Source organism: Haliotis rubra, unplaced genomic scaffold (assembly GCF_003918875.1).
Source record: "Haliotis rubra isolate DU_JTF1 unplaced genomic scaffold, ASM391887v1 Scf870, whole genome shotgun sequence".
Classification (NCBI taxonomy): Eukaryota; Metazoa; Mollusca; class Gastropoda; order Lepetellida; family Haliotidae; genus Haliotis; species Haliotis rubra.
The window spans coordinates 222563-240101 of NW_025767602.1; positions in this window are offsets into that span (position 1 = coordinate 222563).

Genomic DNA, 17539 nt, shown 5'->3' on the forward strand with positions numbered 1-17539 from the left:
TTGCACAGACCTTGGTGGTGACATGTCGAGCCAGGGCCGACGTCGACGTCACATTGTTGATGAAACAGGATACAAAGGTGGCTGTGAGCATCACCTAGGGATGGTCCTACCACGTGCACGTGTGTTGAGAGCAAGCAAGTTTCCGTCGGAGATGTGTGCAATTACTTCATCACATGACTTATGATACGCATCCCCTGGGAACAGACGAATACAAATTTAAAGAAATACAAGTCGGTTTACGAAATAGTGTCCAAACAAAATCAGCTGGTGAAATTAAATTGAATTTTCACCGCCAGGTCTATAAGTGTTTAAAACACTCCCAAACGAGTATTTCTTCAAATGTGTTACTGGAGGCGCTCCTATATTGGAGTATTTGCTTGTGGCCGGTTTACTGAGGATTTGTAGGTAACGACAGTATAGACCCATTGTGACAATATGTCATTGTTTTATGAGGCTCGAGTTAACTGTCTTTGACTTGAAAATAACCAAATCAGCTCCTCTGAGTACACTGCAAGGTGTCAATCACTAAGGGCTGATAAATTATTTTTTCTTATAGTGACTTAACAAATTGTGAGGATATGATGTAAACGCGTGTAAATGCATAGCATTGTACTGTTATGTTTGTAAGGATTGTGGAACATTTGGCCCAGAAACATTAAACAATGATTGATTACGTGAATGTATCTTGCCAAATACTGTCAACTAGTTGCAGGTGATGTCTTAAATTTGAATTTCTAACCATTATATTTAGCAGTTAGATTTTCGACACTCATACAACATTTTCCAGCATGTATGTTAATTGAAATGCTTTTCTAAAGTGTTCACTGACGCAAGTGTTCAGTCACGTCATTGTGGGCTGTGTTGGGGCGTTTCGTGATTACCTAAACGATAACTGCACATTTGGCATGCATGTTTCGCATGATGAAGTCTCTTTCTGTAAACTCTTTTCAGTATAGAATATGTAATCTAACACTTTGAATATGTCGGTCGCTGTTGATATATCTTTTGTGTGGTTAAATAGAGTTTTGCATTGTGACTGGGTCACTCTGACGTCCAATTATGTATTTCTGATAACATTTATGTTGGTATGAGCCAGATGTGAGATAGCACAGTCAAATATGCAGCGTCACATGTCTATCAGTACATACGTACTGCACAGAAGGGACGGTGGGTAGCACAGTGGGTGAAACGTGGCTGCTCGTCCGATGAAGGCAGGGATCGATTCCCCACATTAACATAATTAGCGGGGATCAACCACAAGGCTGATTAACAATTTGCCATCATGTGGAAGTGCCCATTTAATAACACATGGATGAACCCCAAAATACCTCGTCCTGATTTAGGGGTTCTCTGATTGACGATGTCCAGGTCACATTGTGCATGTATCTAAGATAAGATAAGATAAGATAAGATAAGATAAGATAAGATAAGATAAGATAAGATAAGATAAGATAAGATAAGATAAGATAAGATAAGATAAGATAAGATAAGATAAGATAAGATAAGATAAGATAATGCTTTATTATCCAGAAGGAAATTTGCTTTGCACGGTTAACATTGAAAACACATACAATACAACAAAAGAAACACATACATAAAACCACAAAACACCCATACATGTGTGAAATATTACTAAAATAGCTAGCAACAACAGCCAATATATTAGGTAAAGATAAATGATGAATAAATAATAATATATTCAAGATTCAGACCTATTTAGTGGCGACATTAAAACTTTTGCTGAGGAACATTAGCTATAAAAGTATATTAATATAACAGTTTGAAACAATTGATAAAGTATTATAAAATGATAAACAAAATTAAAATAATTCATTTAAAACACTGATGCTTGAGAGGTGAATTAATTTTGAGCCCTATGTTTTCAGGAATCTAAATCAATTTGGCTCACTCGACGTATTCAACTCGTCCTATCATTGGCATATGCTCCACCTTTTTTGGCCCAGGAGATCCACTCTCTCCGGCAGATCAGAGGCGGCGGGGTGGCCTAGTGGTTAAAGCGTTCGCTCGTCACGCCGAATACCGGGGTTCGATTCCCCACATGGGCACAATATGTGAAGCCCATTCCTGGTGTCCCCTGCGGTGTCCGCCCGGGAAAGCCACATTTGAAAAACACCAATTGCTGCTAAAGCCACATTTCAAGTACAAACCTCTGTGCCACGAATCGCCGCCAAAGCCACATTGAGTAAGGGAATCAATACTGTTGTTTGTTTCAAAAATTCGTCACTCATTGATCACAATGGATTAAAATTGTTATAGTGACTTGTCCTTTGTTTGTTTAGTTAACATATGATGGGCGGCTTCTTTATTCTCGTTGAAGTATTTAGTTAACATTATGATAACATATGTTCTGAGATAAAATGATGCATGCTAATGGGTCATTCTTTTGAAAACGGCAATTTCAGCTTTTGCTCTTAAAAAACTATATTTGTACTTTGGTTTGTATGATTGGTATATTGCATCAGCAGAGAAGTTTGGACAAGAATTTTGCTTAAAAACAGCTATGAAATGGAAAGAGTTAGGCGTCACATATGTAGTTGTTTATAAGTATATTTGTGCAATAAATGGTCATTCTTCTAAATTTGTTTTTATTTATTTATTGTTTTGTTGAGATTTTAGCATGAATGTAAACATAATAAACTGAGGCAACCATAGCTCTTATCTCAAACAGTTATCAGAAAAGGATAAAACATTGAATTGACCCTCCCATAAGTTAAAATGCTTCAAAGAAATAATTGGTTGTATAATCATAAATAATTCGTAAAAGGGGTTTGAGTATATCTACGTGAGGCAGCTAGTTTCTGGACTTTTCTCCTCGAACAATTCAACTGGATTTCTAGATTTTACATGATGAATATTTCACATTATTTATGGTAACATGGATTAGCTAATAGCGCATTGCCGGGAGAGCCACATTCACACGATCACTCAACCATGTTCATTGCCGGTTAAGCCAAGTTACCATTTCAACTCTGTTTTCCTTAAATGTGACTTTCACGGGCTGTAACCGTCCCCCGCCGTGACGTTGCTGGAATATTGCTAGAAGCGCCGAAAAACTAAACTCGCCACTTGGTCATACATGTATAAAGATCCTATGATCTTATGGACTAAATACCACTCATACGTTATGATTCATTGTTCGTTGTAAACGTCTATCAGTATTTTATGGCGTGTCGATATGCTGTCGAATTTGACTACATGGTATAATGGATAGCGTGTCAAAAGACATTAAAAGCGGTGTTACCCTGCCTGGCCAAAATATTATGGTGAAAAACAAGGAATGGTGAAGTGACATTGGTAACTACTCGTCCCTTCCCGTAACCTTGACTCGTACCCCTCTCGTAGCCATTTTATTGAACGTGGCTCCGTCTTAGAGCACAAGGGCAGAGAGAAAGATATAGTCTAGTCGCCGAACTATTTTCAAGGGCATGTAACTTTAGTTTACTTGCAGAGCACTTGGCATCCACGCCCATTCGTAATTACTCGCCTCTATCCGTGACCTACAAGAAGACTCGTACGAAGAATCATACGCCATTGTCGGCAAGAATCGTAGCAAACCAATCAAATCTTCGCTAAACTATGCACAGCACAATTTAAACATAAACTTTGAGCTAAAGGATCAGAAACTTTAAACACCGAAACATATTTACAACTACTCTTGTCATTCCGGCAAGCCGGATTGCGTCTCGTACCCCTCTCGTGGCCATGTTTACGACTGGGCCCTGTCTAAGCGCAAACGGGCATGGAGATGAAAATAGTCTAGTACCATACCAAGGAAAGATAACTCTGAACTTCCAGACACGGCTCCTAGAATATCCTATATCCCGTGGGCAAAACAGTAATACGATCATTTCCTTTGTAAATATGTTTCAGTGTTTAAAGTTTCTGATCCTTTAGCTCAAAGTTTACATGTTTAAATTGTGCTTTGCATAGTTTAGCGAAGTTTCAAACTTCAACGGTGTCGCCATTTTCATGCTTCGACATGCGTTTTACTACGCGCGATTTTATGGGTTTGCCACGATTCTTGGCGATAATGGCGTACGATAGGGGTACGAGTCTTCTTGTAGGTCACGGAAAGAGGCGAGAAGTTACGAATGTACTAAGTCTTTCAGGTTACGGAAAGGGACGAGTAGTTACGAATGGTGAAATGAGTGATTCAAGTATCTTTATACAAGTATCTCATCAAAATATAAACATTCAGGACAAGTCGATGTTTTACTTGGAATGTACAATTGTGTAAAATCATGTTATGAACACTTTTGTTACATATTTTGATTATCTGAACAAAATAGGTAATTAATAGATTTTTTAAAATACAAAATGCCTATGCGTTTCTTTTTTTGGATAGTATATTATGGTGAAAAACAAGGATTGGTGAAGTGAGTGAAGTATCTTATACTCGTAAAGCTTCAGCATGGTGTAGGTTAACGCAACAACACTGCATTAGTAGGCTTTAAATATGAATCATTAAAACAAAACAAAAAACACAGTCCCGAGTGTGTCGCTGACAAACGAAGATTCACAATGAGACGGATCAAGGTTGGAAACCCAGAATCATCGGATCCTGATACGCTTTATGGGTCTACGCATGACGACTATTCAACTGTCCCACAATTTCCGAGAACGCTAATATGGTATAGCACTTGGTCCATATAGGCTGAGATATCCGTTTGAACATTGCTCTGCACGTACGCCCTAATATACACATACTGCAACACAAACAGCCGGCATCCTACGCCAATAGCATCCTGTTGTACAGACGCCCGTGACTCAGTTTGAAACGGATTTAACCGCCTAGGTAATGGCTGTATTATCATACTGGTTTCCCGAGTTGACAGCTTTCGACAGTTTAGAGGAAATTGGGGTGTGACAGGGTTTGTCATCATGGTGGGATTATATATAGAGGATATTATATGAGTGCCCATGTTTTACTATGTTTACGACACGAGTGCCTAAATTTTGGTATTTTCCGAGCGAGAGCGATGTCGTAAACATAGTATGACATGGACACGAATATAATATTCTGTTTATTACCGAAGTCGTCAAATTGAGGAAAATAAACCCAAATCTACTTTCAAACATAGGCTGGCTACCCGCGGTCGCCACATGTAGAACGCAACGTCACAGAAGAAACATGACGTCATAGCATTGTTCATGACGTCACATCACTATGACAAAGTGTTATTTTGCCCTAGGGCATCGTATGACAAATATGAACCCCGATATGTTCGCCCTCGTAGGTAATAAATAGAGAATACTACACGAGGTCTCATTACATACGAATTATACGAAACGAGTGTCCTTCCTATGGTATCTGACCGAGCGAAAGCGAGGTCAGATATCATAGGAAGGTCACGAGTTTCGTATAATTCGTATGTAATGGGACCGAGTGTGGTATTTTATTTATTACCCACGTCCTACATGCATTAAATTGACAAAATAGCGTACTTTTTTTTGGTATGTTTTTGGTTTCAAACCGAAACCGGTTTCATAAAGAGGTTGCGGGAGAGTTTTGTACTGTAGTGCAATATTTGCATGACGTGTCACTGTAATGACGTCACTGCCTTGGTAACCGACGTCACGATGCATGTCAGTTGTCATCGCCTCGTACAGCCTCCCACAGTAAACTACTCCGTAGCACCTCGTTTCTTGGTTTGCAGTTGCTTCATTCGGCTAACATCACTGGTGGAAACATTGCGTTTATGTTTTTCGACGGATATAATGTCTCAGTTCGACTCACAATTAAACAGCGACACGGCAACGTTCGCAATGTTTACATTCCCACAATGCATTTAAGTTGTAGAATGAATGAATTCACGTGTTTGTTATGAATGAAAAAATAGTTACGTCAGAATGTGACCTAATTGAGAGGTCATGGGTTATCCAATCAAATCGTTAGAATCTCAGGTCAAGTCGTTACGACACAGGTCAACGCGATACGACACTCGTGTGACCTACGAGATTAGTATGCAACTACCAATACGTTGACCTCGTGGGTAATAAAGTTGAATAATTCTGACACGAACCTACTTCAGCAACATTCCATCTGAAGGCGGCCATCAGAAACAGGTATTACACCCTGCATTCATCTCGGAAATCAAATCCGGGTCTTAGGCGTGACGAGTGAATGCTTAACCACAGGCTACCTCGATGCTACTACAGATAAGGCATTTGTTGTCTAAATAATAAAGCTAAATATTCACCGTGATTAGACTGCGTGCCGTAGCTATGACAGTTTAATTCTGCAAACATGCCGTTTCTTTCTTTTAACTTAAAAGAACTAAAATACCGATGCCATGTCTGTCTAGTCAGTCCGGTGGCGGTAGGGTAGCCTAGTAGTTAAAGCACTGGCTCGTCACACCGAATACCCGGGTTCGATTCCCCACATGGGTACAATGCGTACAAAAATTGATTAGACATAATTTTGGTTGTCTTTTATTTAAAATTTGACAAAAAGCCAGACTTGCGTTTCTTTTGCTGTTCAGTTTATTTTATACTCTGAGGGGATACCATTATCCAAGAGATACCAAATGACAGATCGTTTTTCATTTTCTGCAGTTTTGTTAGAAATAATATACCCCAATGTGTTGTGATGACTAATATCTCGTTAACCACATTACCCACATATGTGAAATTTGGGATATGACTTTGCTAAAGATTCCTTCAAAATAAAATGGAAGCTTTTCAAACATTGGACATCGAGAATACAGTTCGTCTACGTACTTTTTTGATCGACTCACGTATATGGCAGAGATCTGTTTGAGAGGCATTCTAGAGGTTGTAAGTAATAGGAATGACAAGTCTTGATGGATGATCAACTTCTTTATTGTACAATAGCGACGTTTCCGTATAGAAACGTACACCGTTTTCATACATGAAAACCATATTAGCGTTCTTGGAAATCGTGGGACAGTTGATTAGTTGTCATGCGTAGACCCATAAAGCGTATCAGGATCCGGTGATTCTGGGTTTCAAACCTTGATCCGTCTCATTGTGAATCTTCGTTTGTCAGCGACACACTTGGGACTGTGGATTTTTTTTTTTTTAATGATTCATATTTAAAGCCTACAAATGCAGTGTTGTTACGTTAACCTACACCATGCCGAAGCTTTACGAGTTTAAAGATACTTCACTCACTTCACCAATCCTTGTTTTTCACTATAATATACTATCCAAAAGAGAAACGCATAGGCCTATTGTATTTTAAAAAATCTATTAATTACCTATTTTGTTCAGATAATCAAAATATGTAACAAAAGTGTTCATAACATGATTTTACACAATTGTACAAGTCAAAAATCGACTTGTCCTGAATGTTTTTATTTTGATGAGATTTCTTACAAGGATGAATAAGGCATCGCCACAACGCAACCAAAATCATCTTCCAGTTGCAATTGTGCAGCAAAAAGCATGTACTGTCTGACTATAAAAATCCAGATTACTTTCGGAAATTGGCATTTGTTTTGAAGGAGTTTCAAGGTCAAATCACTACGCCACGTCTTGCCGCTGCGACACGGAAACATCGCCATTGAAAGAATGCACGCTGGAGATTTTCAGTCTTCTGTTGCCAGGCGTCTGAATGCTAGTCTGAGCACGATATCACGGCTTGCAACTCGTTACAACCAAACAGGTATAACAAATGACCGTCCCTGTACAGGCAGACCTCAAGTCACCACTGCAGCCCAATATCCGGTCAAACTGTACGGAACAGGTTGAGAGAGATTGGACTGAGAGCCAGGAGACCCGACGTCTGGACCGTGGTCGCCATCGCGCTCAACGTCTCAGATATCTAAAATTGTCCACTTGGTTGTATATACATCTGCCTCCTCTAAACTGATGTAAAAATTCATGTACTAAAGTGTGTTTGTGGACGAGTTATACATGTTTGAAAATACAACATTTTCTCAACAGATTTCTGGGTTATACGTTTCTTGCACAATAAAAAAGTTGATCATCCAAAAAGACTTGTCATTCCTATATGGTGGCGTAAAGAATCGAATCTGGTTCAGACAATCTGGTGATCAACAGCATGAGCATCGATCTACGCAATTTGTGATGCGATGACATGTGTCAACCAAGTCAGCGAGCCAAGACCACCCGATCCCATTAGTCGCCTCTTACGACAATCATGGGTTACTGAAGATCAATTATAACCTGGATCTTCACGGGTCCACAAACTGATGCTCATCAGAGAGAAGCTCCGATTCGAAACCACGATCATATGATCCCGGACCCCCATGGAATGGTTGAATTATACAGTTGCACTAAAGCCGACACCAACAAATACGATATGTGGAACACAATATTATTCTATCACTCAAAAGGTTCAACCTAAAATAATTCAGTTTTATTTCAGTTTCTCCAAGCAAATGATCAATACTGTTTCCCTAAAATGATTAAAAAAATTATTTGATCGGCTCAAACAGGAGGTGTCTTCGCAAACAGCTCGTCGCCAGGAAAACCGCTATCAGCCGTCTATTTTACCGATTGTTTCCTCGGTACTGATGGACGGAAATCTCCAGTGTTGAATCAAGTCAGACGAATTGTGTCTGCTGTAAAATAAATACGTTAAGCAAATATTTTAAAACACGGTGACAAAACACAATACCCCTGATTTCCATGAACACAAATGTGTATTTATGTACCCCAATACCATCGCATGTTATCCTGGTTTGTTCTTTGTGATAACATTCACCTATTGTACATTCATGAGGATAAATCAAATACTTCCTTCTTGTATTTAGGCTACCTAGTCCTGTGGTAGCTAGGTTTATATGTAAATCAAAGCCTTATTTATGTCCTTGTCGAGCCGGCTCACTTTTATATTTTAAGTTTTGAAGCGCATCAACGACAAAAAAATATGTTCGATGCCATTTCCCGTTTTAACTTGTACTATGTATGTATGTATGTATGTATGTATGTATGTATGTATGTATGTATGTATGTATGTATGTATGTATGTATGTATGTATGTATGTATGTATGTATGTATGTATGTATGTATGTATGTATGTATGTATGTATGTATGTATGTATGTATGTATGTATGTATGTATGTATGTATGTATGTATGTATGTATGTATGTATATAAACGTCGACATATTGTTGAAGGACACTCGGCAACTTTCACGAGACACGGAGAATTCTATGTAAAACAGAATTTTGACTGCTCTTCCAAAAACATAACATATGTCATAACATGCACAGGCTGTAATGAACAGTATATTGGTCAATCAGACAATTTAAGAGCCCGGGTTCGTGTCCACAAACAACAAATACAGTGTCCTGAAACCCGATGTATCCCACTGAGTGAACATCTAGATGTCCGTGCGAAAGGAAACGATGTTAAATTTACAATATTTCCTTTTTATCAAGTTCATGGACACAATTCTTTAATGAAAAAGTTTTCTTTAGCTTTACGCTGCATGGCGTCAGCAGAATTCATTTTATAGAAAGGGAATATTTTAAATGTTTTTCCTTTCCTGCTGCGCATTTGTCGATGTGAGCGCTTAAGGGGATGCACCTTGTTTTGGGGTCCTTAATCCGTTGTTTATGGACGCGCATTCTGTCCCTCAAGTACTCCGTTTGTCCAATGTATTCTTCATGACACCCTTGGCATATAATAACATAAATATATTATGTTTTGCGGAGCAGTCCATGTTAGAGCGTACATGAAATAATTGTTTCCTGTTTTTGAACTTTATACATGAAGTTTCAAGTATATATTCACAAGTCCCACAATTTCCCCGTTTACATTTTGAGACACTGAATTCTGTAGGTTTAATACATGAGTCGAATGTGGCACGTGTCAATATGTGTTTTAAGTTACGGCTTTGGCGTTTACTCTTTATCATTGTTACATTAGCCATAATTCGATTCATTTTCATATCAGCATTTAAAATTGGAACATTTTGTCTTATGATATGAAAAAGTTCAGGATTCTTGGGATTGTGCGTTGAAACATAGGCCAGATTGACAGTGTTATTTGTTTATCACGAACTTTCAATAGTGTCCTTCTGTCTGTGTGTATTGCTTTCTTTATTCCATCTTCATTCCATCTTCTACAAGAAGAACTGGGTATCCACGGGACTGTAGATATTATTAACACGGAAAAACGAGACAAAGTTTTACCAATATTTTATAACGATATGCGTTATTGAAAACTGGAAATTACAGACTAACCGACTACGTTCCTCAATCTTAAACCTGCCATGGGTCACATTGATAACGAGCATCGGACTTAATCCGGGACCAGTATCTCTAAAGCTAACAGAACCAAGGTGCATTACGTTTATCTGTCTTTACGGCTGTTTGTATTTCACGTTGGTCAAATCACGTGCGTGCCACATATACCTTCGTGGCATACTCGCGACTGGTCATCGATGCTTCGGTCCAACTAAATGACATAATCTCACGTTCACAATAACACCGTTATCGTAACTTTTATCTGTAAACGCGAATTATTTGCGATAGCTAGAATAGATATATATTACGGATGACAGTCACAAATCAGGGGGTGGCTGTCTAGTAAATTCACTCGGGTCTCGGGTGTTGTGTGAGTTGGTTGTGCCACTGGTACCTCTGCTGAGCGAGTTGAAACTTCAGCTCGCTCTTAATAAGTGGCGGGGGACCGAAAGTGGCAATGGCGACACACCAACCCACCAACATGGCAACACCTGACGCAGCACCGAGACGACCCATCCACAGACAACCCAAGACTCCACCACAGAACCGGGCGGAACAGACGAGCAACTGGAGGATCCCGCAAACCAATGCCCAAGGTACCAACACTACAGGTACTCCTCCAGTCACTATATATGGGGTCCCACTTCCTACACCGTAAAGCACCGGTAGTTGACATGATGGACGACAAAGGCAGCGTCATGGCGGTCGTCATCATGGATCACAGAAGAAGATGACCAGAGGCAGAAGCCCAGACAACCCGGTCATCATCAAGATGTCAGCCGATAATCAGGACATCATCGGTTACCCAACATTCATGTGAGTGAACCAACTTTCAAGTTCAAGTTAACCAAGGCATACATCACGAATCATTTGCAAGTTTCTTCCGATGTGTGTGACAATATCTGTGAACTTTGGTTCTGACTCTCACCGTGAACTGTGTACGTAAACTTCTCAAGGACGTTCTTGTTTATGTGAGGTATGTTGTATGTTCTCCGGTCATTGTTTCGTTGTGTTCATATTTGTCATGTTTTCATATATAGAGTATGTATTGTAATCTATGTGATGTTATCAGACATACATCTTTATCAGATTAAGTTGTTGAAATCGGCTAGGTTCTTACTCTACGGTACGATCTGGGCCCTGTTCCTCAAAGCGATCGTAGCGCTACGACAGTCGTAAGTCTATGTTAAAGTATGGGAGTTACCATCACCCTAGCGCTACGATCGCTTTGAGGAACGGGCCCCAGGTCACATCATACGCCCTACACATGTTCGCATTTAGTGCAGATCAACGTTATCTGCGGGATCCGAGTCTTCCCATACAAACCAGACTCCCGGTTTCAAGGATTTTTCTTATACCTTGTAGGTCTATAACCGTCACTATAGATAATAGCTTTCCATAAGCTATTCAATACAATATGATTTCCTGCTTACATTTTCATGTCATCCTTTTTTGAACATGTGAGCATCAAATATACAAGTACTCATTGTGAAAGATATGATATAGTAGTTCCCTGTGGTAGCAGCTTCTGTACAAGAATACCCATGTTATGGAGACCCATTGCTAGGCATATTCACCGAGCTATTTAGTGGAGACTGTATACCCAGTTTGTATCGTACTACATGTACTTCGTTTCGCCTCTGTGAGTTTACTCTTAACTATGATACCGGCGGAAGTAAGTAACTTCGGGTCCTTGGCTTACATAAACGATTCGTAGAAATATCGTCGAGCCAAATTCACTTGAATGAATTTTTCATTATATGTCAGTTTAGGCTTTTGAAGTTGGTTAGGTTCCCTTCTCTTCATGTCCTTACTTTGTTTAGAGCAGATCACAATATCTGTTAGCCTTGCCGAGTCTAGGCTCACAATATAAGACTCCCAACTTCAAGGATCTTACTGTTTCCATGAAAAATATGACATTCATATGCAAACGACGACGTATTGTGCACATTATGTTTTTGTTTCTATATGTCATATATGTACTTATCAGTCAGGTATTCCGACTATCTGGTCAACCGCGAGCAGGATTTTGCCGCTCAGTGGAAACGTCCAGTGTTTTGTTTGTACGAGCTGGAAAGCCGCTCACCTGTGTTTTGTGTGTACACGTCAGTAATTCCGTTGAACTTGTTATTGTTATATTTTGCTACGCCGATGTTGGCAATTCGACTTATGTGTTTACTTGTACGTTCGTGTATATCTTATCTAAAACCATTACGATCAATTGACTATTTATCAATGCCTGTACACATGTTCTCGTCAGCCATCATGGATCCGAGGTACCAGTTGTTTCCGTACCGCAATTTACTCATCACTCGTAATGTACTGTATGATACCATTTTTGTTTATTGAAATTTCGGGACGAAATTTTAAAAGAACAGGGGGGATACTATTAACACGGAAAAACGAGACAAAGTTTTACCAATATTTTATAACGATATGCGTTATTGAAAACTGGAAATTACAGACTAACCGACTACGTTCCTCAATCTTAAACCTGCCATGGGTCACATTGATAACGAGCATCGGACTTAATCCGGGACCAGTATCTCTAAAGCTAACAGAACCAAGGTGCATTACGTTTATCTGTCTTTACGGCTGTTTGTATTTCACGTTGGTCAAATCACGTGCGTGCCACATATACCTTCGTGGCATACTCGCGACTGGCCATCGATGCTTCGGTCCAACTAAATGACATAATCTCACGTTCACAATAACACCGTTATCGTAACTTTTATCTGTAAACGCGATTATTTGCAATAGCTAGAATAGATATATATTACGGATGACAGTCACAAATCAGGGGGGTGGCTGTCTAGTAAATTCACTCAGGTAAGAAACTTTACTTTCTTCTACTTTGACATATATACCATTGTTATTCTAGGTTAACTTTAATCTATTGTAAATACCTTAACTATAAGTTACAACCCTGGCAGTACCTTCAGGTTTATGTGGAACGAGGCATCCCTTGGTATGTGTCTCATATCTTCTGTATTGCAGTTTAGGATTGTGTATTTCATACTGATTGACACTACACTGTTTTGTGACTATTATAGAATGTATAGAGCGTGTCGGATATTTTAACTATTGTATTACGTTGTGCATGAATACTATATTCTGTTTGGGACCGTTACAGAATGTAGATTGTATGAACCGCCACTGGGGTGATGTGTAGAGTTCTGAACTATTGTTGTGTACATTGGAATATGTATCGTGATTAATGTAGTATCTGTCGTGTGTAACGAATCTACATGTGATGTTTATGTACTTTGATATCTGATTGCATTCTTATCATGTTCTAATAATTAATTGTAAACTATGCTATTATTGACTGATTATGTAAAATCGTTCAGTGACTGCTGTGTAATAAACTCCTTGTTTATTTACTCAGGTGTTGTGTTGTGTGTGGGTTGGTATGGGCAGACCTCTTGCCAAGCGAGCTGATTCCCCAAAACTCGCGTTTTAATAATATGATATATACTTGCTTAAGAACGTGTGTGTGTGTGTGTGTGTGTGTGTGTGTGTGTGTGTGTGTGTGTGTGTGTGTGTGTGTGTGTGTGTGTGTGTGTGCCATAACGGTCTATAGGTGCCTTGAATAAAAACAAGACATTCCATATCATACATGCATAGCCAAAGAATAGACATACAGTATCACACATTCCACCACCCGACACCCCCAAGAACGGAAACAATTACAAAACACAATATGCAACAACAAAGACAACAACAACACAAGTTAAACAAACAAAAGACCGTTTAGACCTTCCAAACCATAATTCATTTTCACAAAGACTTGGCATATCATTACATCTACTAAAACGCGAGTGTTGGGCAATCAGCTCGCTTGGCATGATGTTGACAATACCAAACCACACACAACACACGAGACCTGAGAAGATAAACGAAGAGTTTATAACACAGGATGATTTGCATAATCAGTCAATAAAAGGTTGGGTTACAATAAAGTATTACAACATGTTCACAACGCAATCAGCTGTCAAAGTACATAAACATCACGTGTAGATTCGTTACACATTAATCACAACGCAATACAATAGTTCTATATTCTACACATCAACCCAGTGTGCGTTCATATAGTCACAAAACAGCAGAGTGCCCAGAACGTAATGTAATAGTTAGGGTAAACGATACACGATATACAATCTATAATAGTCACAGAACCGCGTAGTGTTAATCAGTATTAAATAAATAATCCTAGACAGACATACAGAAATATATGAAAGTATGCCACGTTCCACATAGACTTAGCCTGAAAGAAGTGCCAAAACTCCTAACATAATGAATGAATGATTATCTTTATTTCCACCAGATTTCAATCCGAAGATCATATACATATATACATCAAATATCCACAACAACATATTTACAAGGCGGATACACACATGTACAGAGCAAAGGCAAGGGAGGATCTGAAGGACACACTTGAGTGAGGATACCATGGAATACAGATATTTACAAAATAGAACAATCATACATCTCCATGACATTTCATCTATGTGCTCAATAACCGGTATTTCACCTCCAGAAAAGAGAGACAGCATTTCATCCTCTGGTAGTAATTCTGTACAGACACACTGACATGAAAAAGATCTAAAACTTTGGAAAAGAACTGATTCCTGTTGTACATTAAATGGCAGTCATAGTCATTACAGTGTCTTTCACAGAGTTCACAATATTTTGAGAATTGATTTGTACAGAAAATTGTAAGATGTCTCTATATTATGAATACCAAGGTTTCGTAGCACATAGGCAGATGAAAAACGTTTGCCAAAGCCCTGAATACATCTGGACCCCTGAAGGTCCGAGTTAGAATTGGCCTTCAGTAACCCATACTTGTCGTAAGAGGCGACTAACGGGATCGGGTGGTCAGGCTCGCTGACTTGGTTGACACATGTCATCGGTTGCCAATTGCGCAGATCGATGCTCACGCTGTTGATCACTGGACTGTCTGGTCCAGACTCGATTATTTACAGACCGCCGCTATATAGCTGGAATATTGCTGTATGCGGCGTAAAACTAATCTCACTCAGTCACTGAATACATCTGGCAAATTATCTTTCGACCAATTCGTAGTCTTTACCATGCAGAATAGGTAAGCGTTCACACTCACAGAAGCTTGTGAGTATAATCCTCCTTCTTATCTTTACACAGGAGGTAGGATGGAGATCTTTACTGTTTAAGCCGAAATTACATCCTGTACTTAGGGAGTTTGCAGATTGTCGTGCTTTTTGACAATAGATTTGGGGGGAAAATCAGAGGAAAGCATGAAACCTGGTCGGAATAAAATTACACAGAGAACTTAGACATATCTCACTTTTGAATGAGCCCCGATCTTAACCATTTGGGGCATATCTGGAACATGATTGGTCGCCGTGCGCAACAAAGGGATCGTCCTGTACAGAACTTGGCCCAATTCGAAGCTGCTTTACACGAGGAATGGCGTTGACTGGCCCTTCATAGGATCAGGAGGCTGTCAGAGGGTATGAGGAGGAGAGTGATGACTGTCATACAGTCACATGGAGGTTACACTCGGTATTGACCTTGAATCGTGTAAGAAACGCAAAATGGCAGTTCGAATGTTCACATTCACCAATAAATTCACCATTAAACATTCTAGGGCCATACTTGTACAGACATGGTTTTGTATGAAAGTCAGTGCGGTTTTTTTTAAATGAGCAATTATCATCATAAAATCAACATGGATTCCAATCATATTGCCGTCTTTATGAGTCAAAGGATCATACGGGTCAGAAAAACTCATGTTCTTCCATCGTGGTCACCACGACAAGATTTATCTACGTGTTGAAAACCCATCAATGCAAAAGTACAGGGGGTGCTTAATTAAGTTCTTTGTGTATATATCTGATTTTTATGAGAACTCAGTAATTATGAAGTTCGCATTTTCAGAATGAACCCTCGTCATGCTGAGTTTCCAAGAATCGCCGGATGTGTGGTTTGTCAATTGTACATTGTGTCCCGCCAATAACTGCATGATTTACTCCCAGCTCACATACACACTGCCGACAACAGGAAATTGTGATGACTTCGAAGCCGATATATTTAGAACTTTGCTTGAATGATGACAAAGCACTAATATGTTCGTGGATTGTCAATATTACGAAAATGTTCATTTTCAACTTTCAACTGATTCTACTGAAAAGACAAATTAACACAACAAGAAATTGAAGACGTAATGTGTCTTTGCATGGGTTTATGACGATTCCGAAATCCTAGTATCGTAAGCATGTGATAGTGACATGTGTCATAGCAGGGTTACGACATTGTCAATATCGCACAATGAACCCTGATTTCAGACAATATTCCTGACAGTTATAGAAATGGCTTCGTCGGTGTTTTGTCTTTATCTGATATTCTATGTCGAATTCGACATTGCTCGTTCACACATGTCCCAACACATCATCTTTTCATATTCATGCGAAATTACTGACTTCATGTTGTCATCTCAGATATGAAATAGCATCCCTTATCTCATTTTGCTTCCTGTGGACAGTATATCTATTCTTTTGTGAGGTAAGCCTTTCTGGTCCAATACGCTAAGATTGCTTCAGTGTGATACCTGTTTGCTTGTCACCATTGTTTCAACAACACTACCATAAAGTCAAAATAATTCCTGCGACTTATGAATGTGGTTTAATTGCTAACAGCAATATTCCAGCAACAGCACAGAGGCCTGTACATAATGAAGCAACTGATCGTTGTGTGAAAGACATTAATGTCAATGTACTGTCTTAATGTCCATAAATATTGTGTGTGTGTGTGTGTGTGTGCGTGCAGAAATTGTGTACACCAAACGGAATATGCATGTACATACACACAGGGCGGTGCAGTAGCCTAGTGGTTAAAGCGTTCGCTCATCACGCCCAAGACCCGGGTTGATTCCCCACATGGCACCTCTGATTCTCCCCGCCGTGATATTGCTGGAATATTGCGAAAAGCGGCGTTAAACTAAAGTCTCTCTCTCCTCTCTCTCTCTCTCCTCTCTCTCTCTCTCTCTCTCTCTCTCTCTCAAGACTGTGTATTCGTTTTACGTTTCACCATATACATTTAAGTAATTGCTCATTTGTCTCATTGAATTCAATTCAAAATCAAGAATTTCAAGTGTAAAAATGGGTTTCGAAACAGAAAGAAACAGAGTTTTTAACATGAGGAGAAAAAAAAATGAAAATCCCCGTAAGAATACCCCGAAACATTTCTTGAGCAAGTTACACAATATCAGCAGTTACCATTGACAGCAATGATAATTACAAGACTGGAAAGGTTCACATTCTCGCCCAGTTAAAAAAAACTGCCGCTACG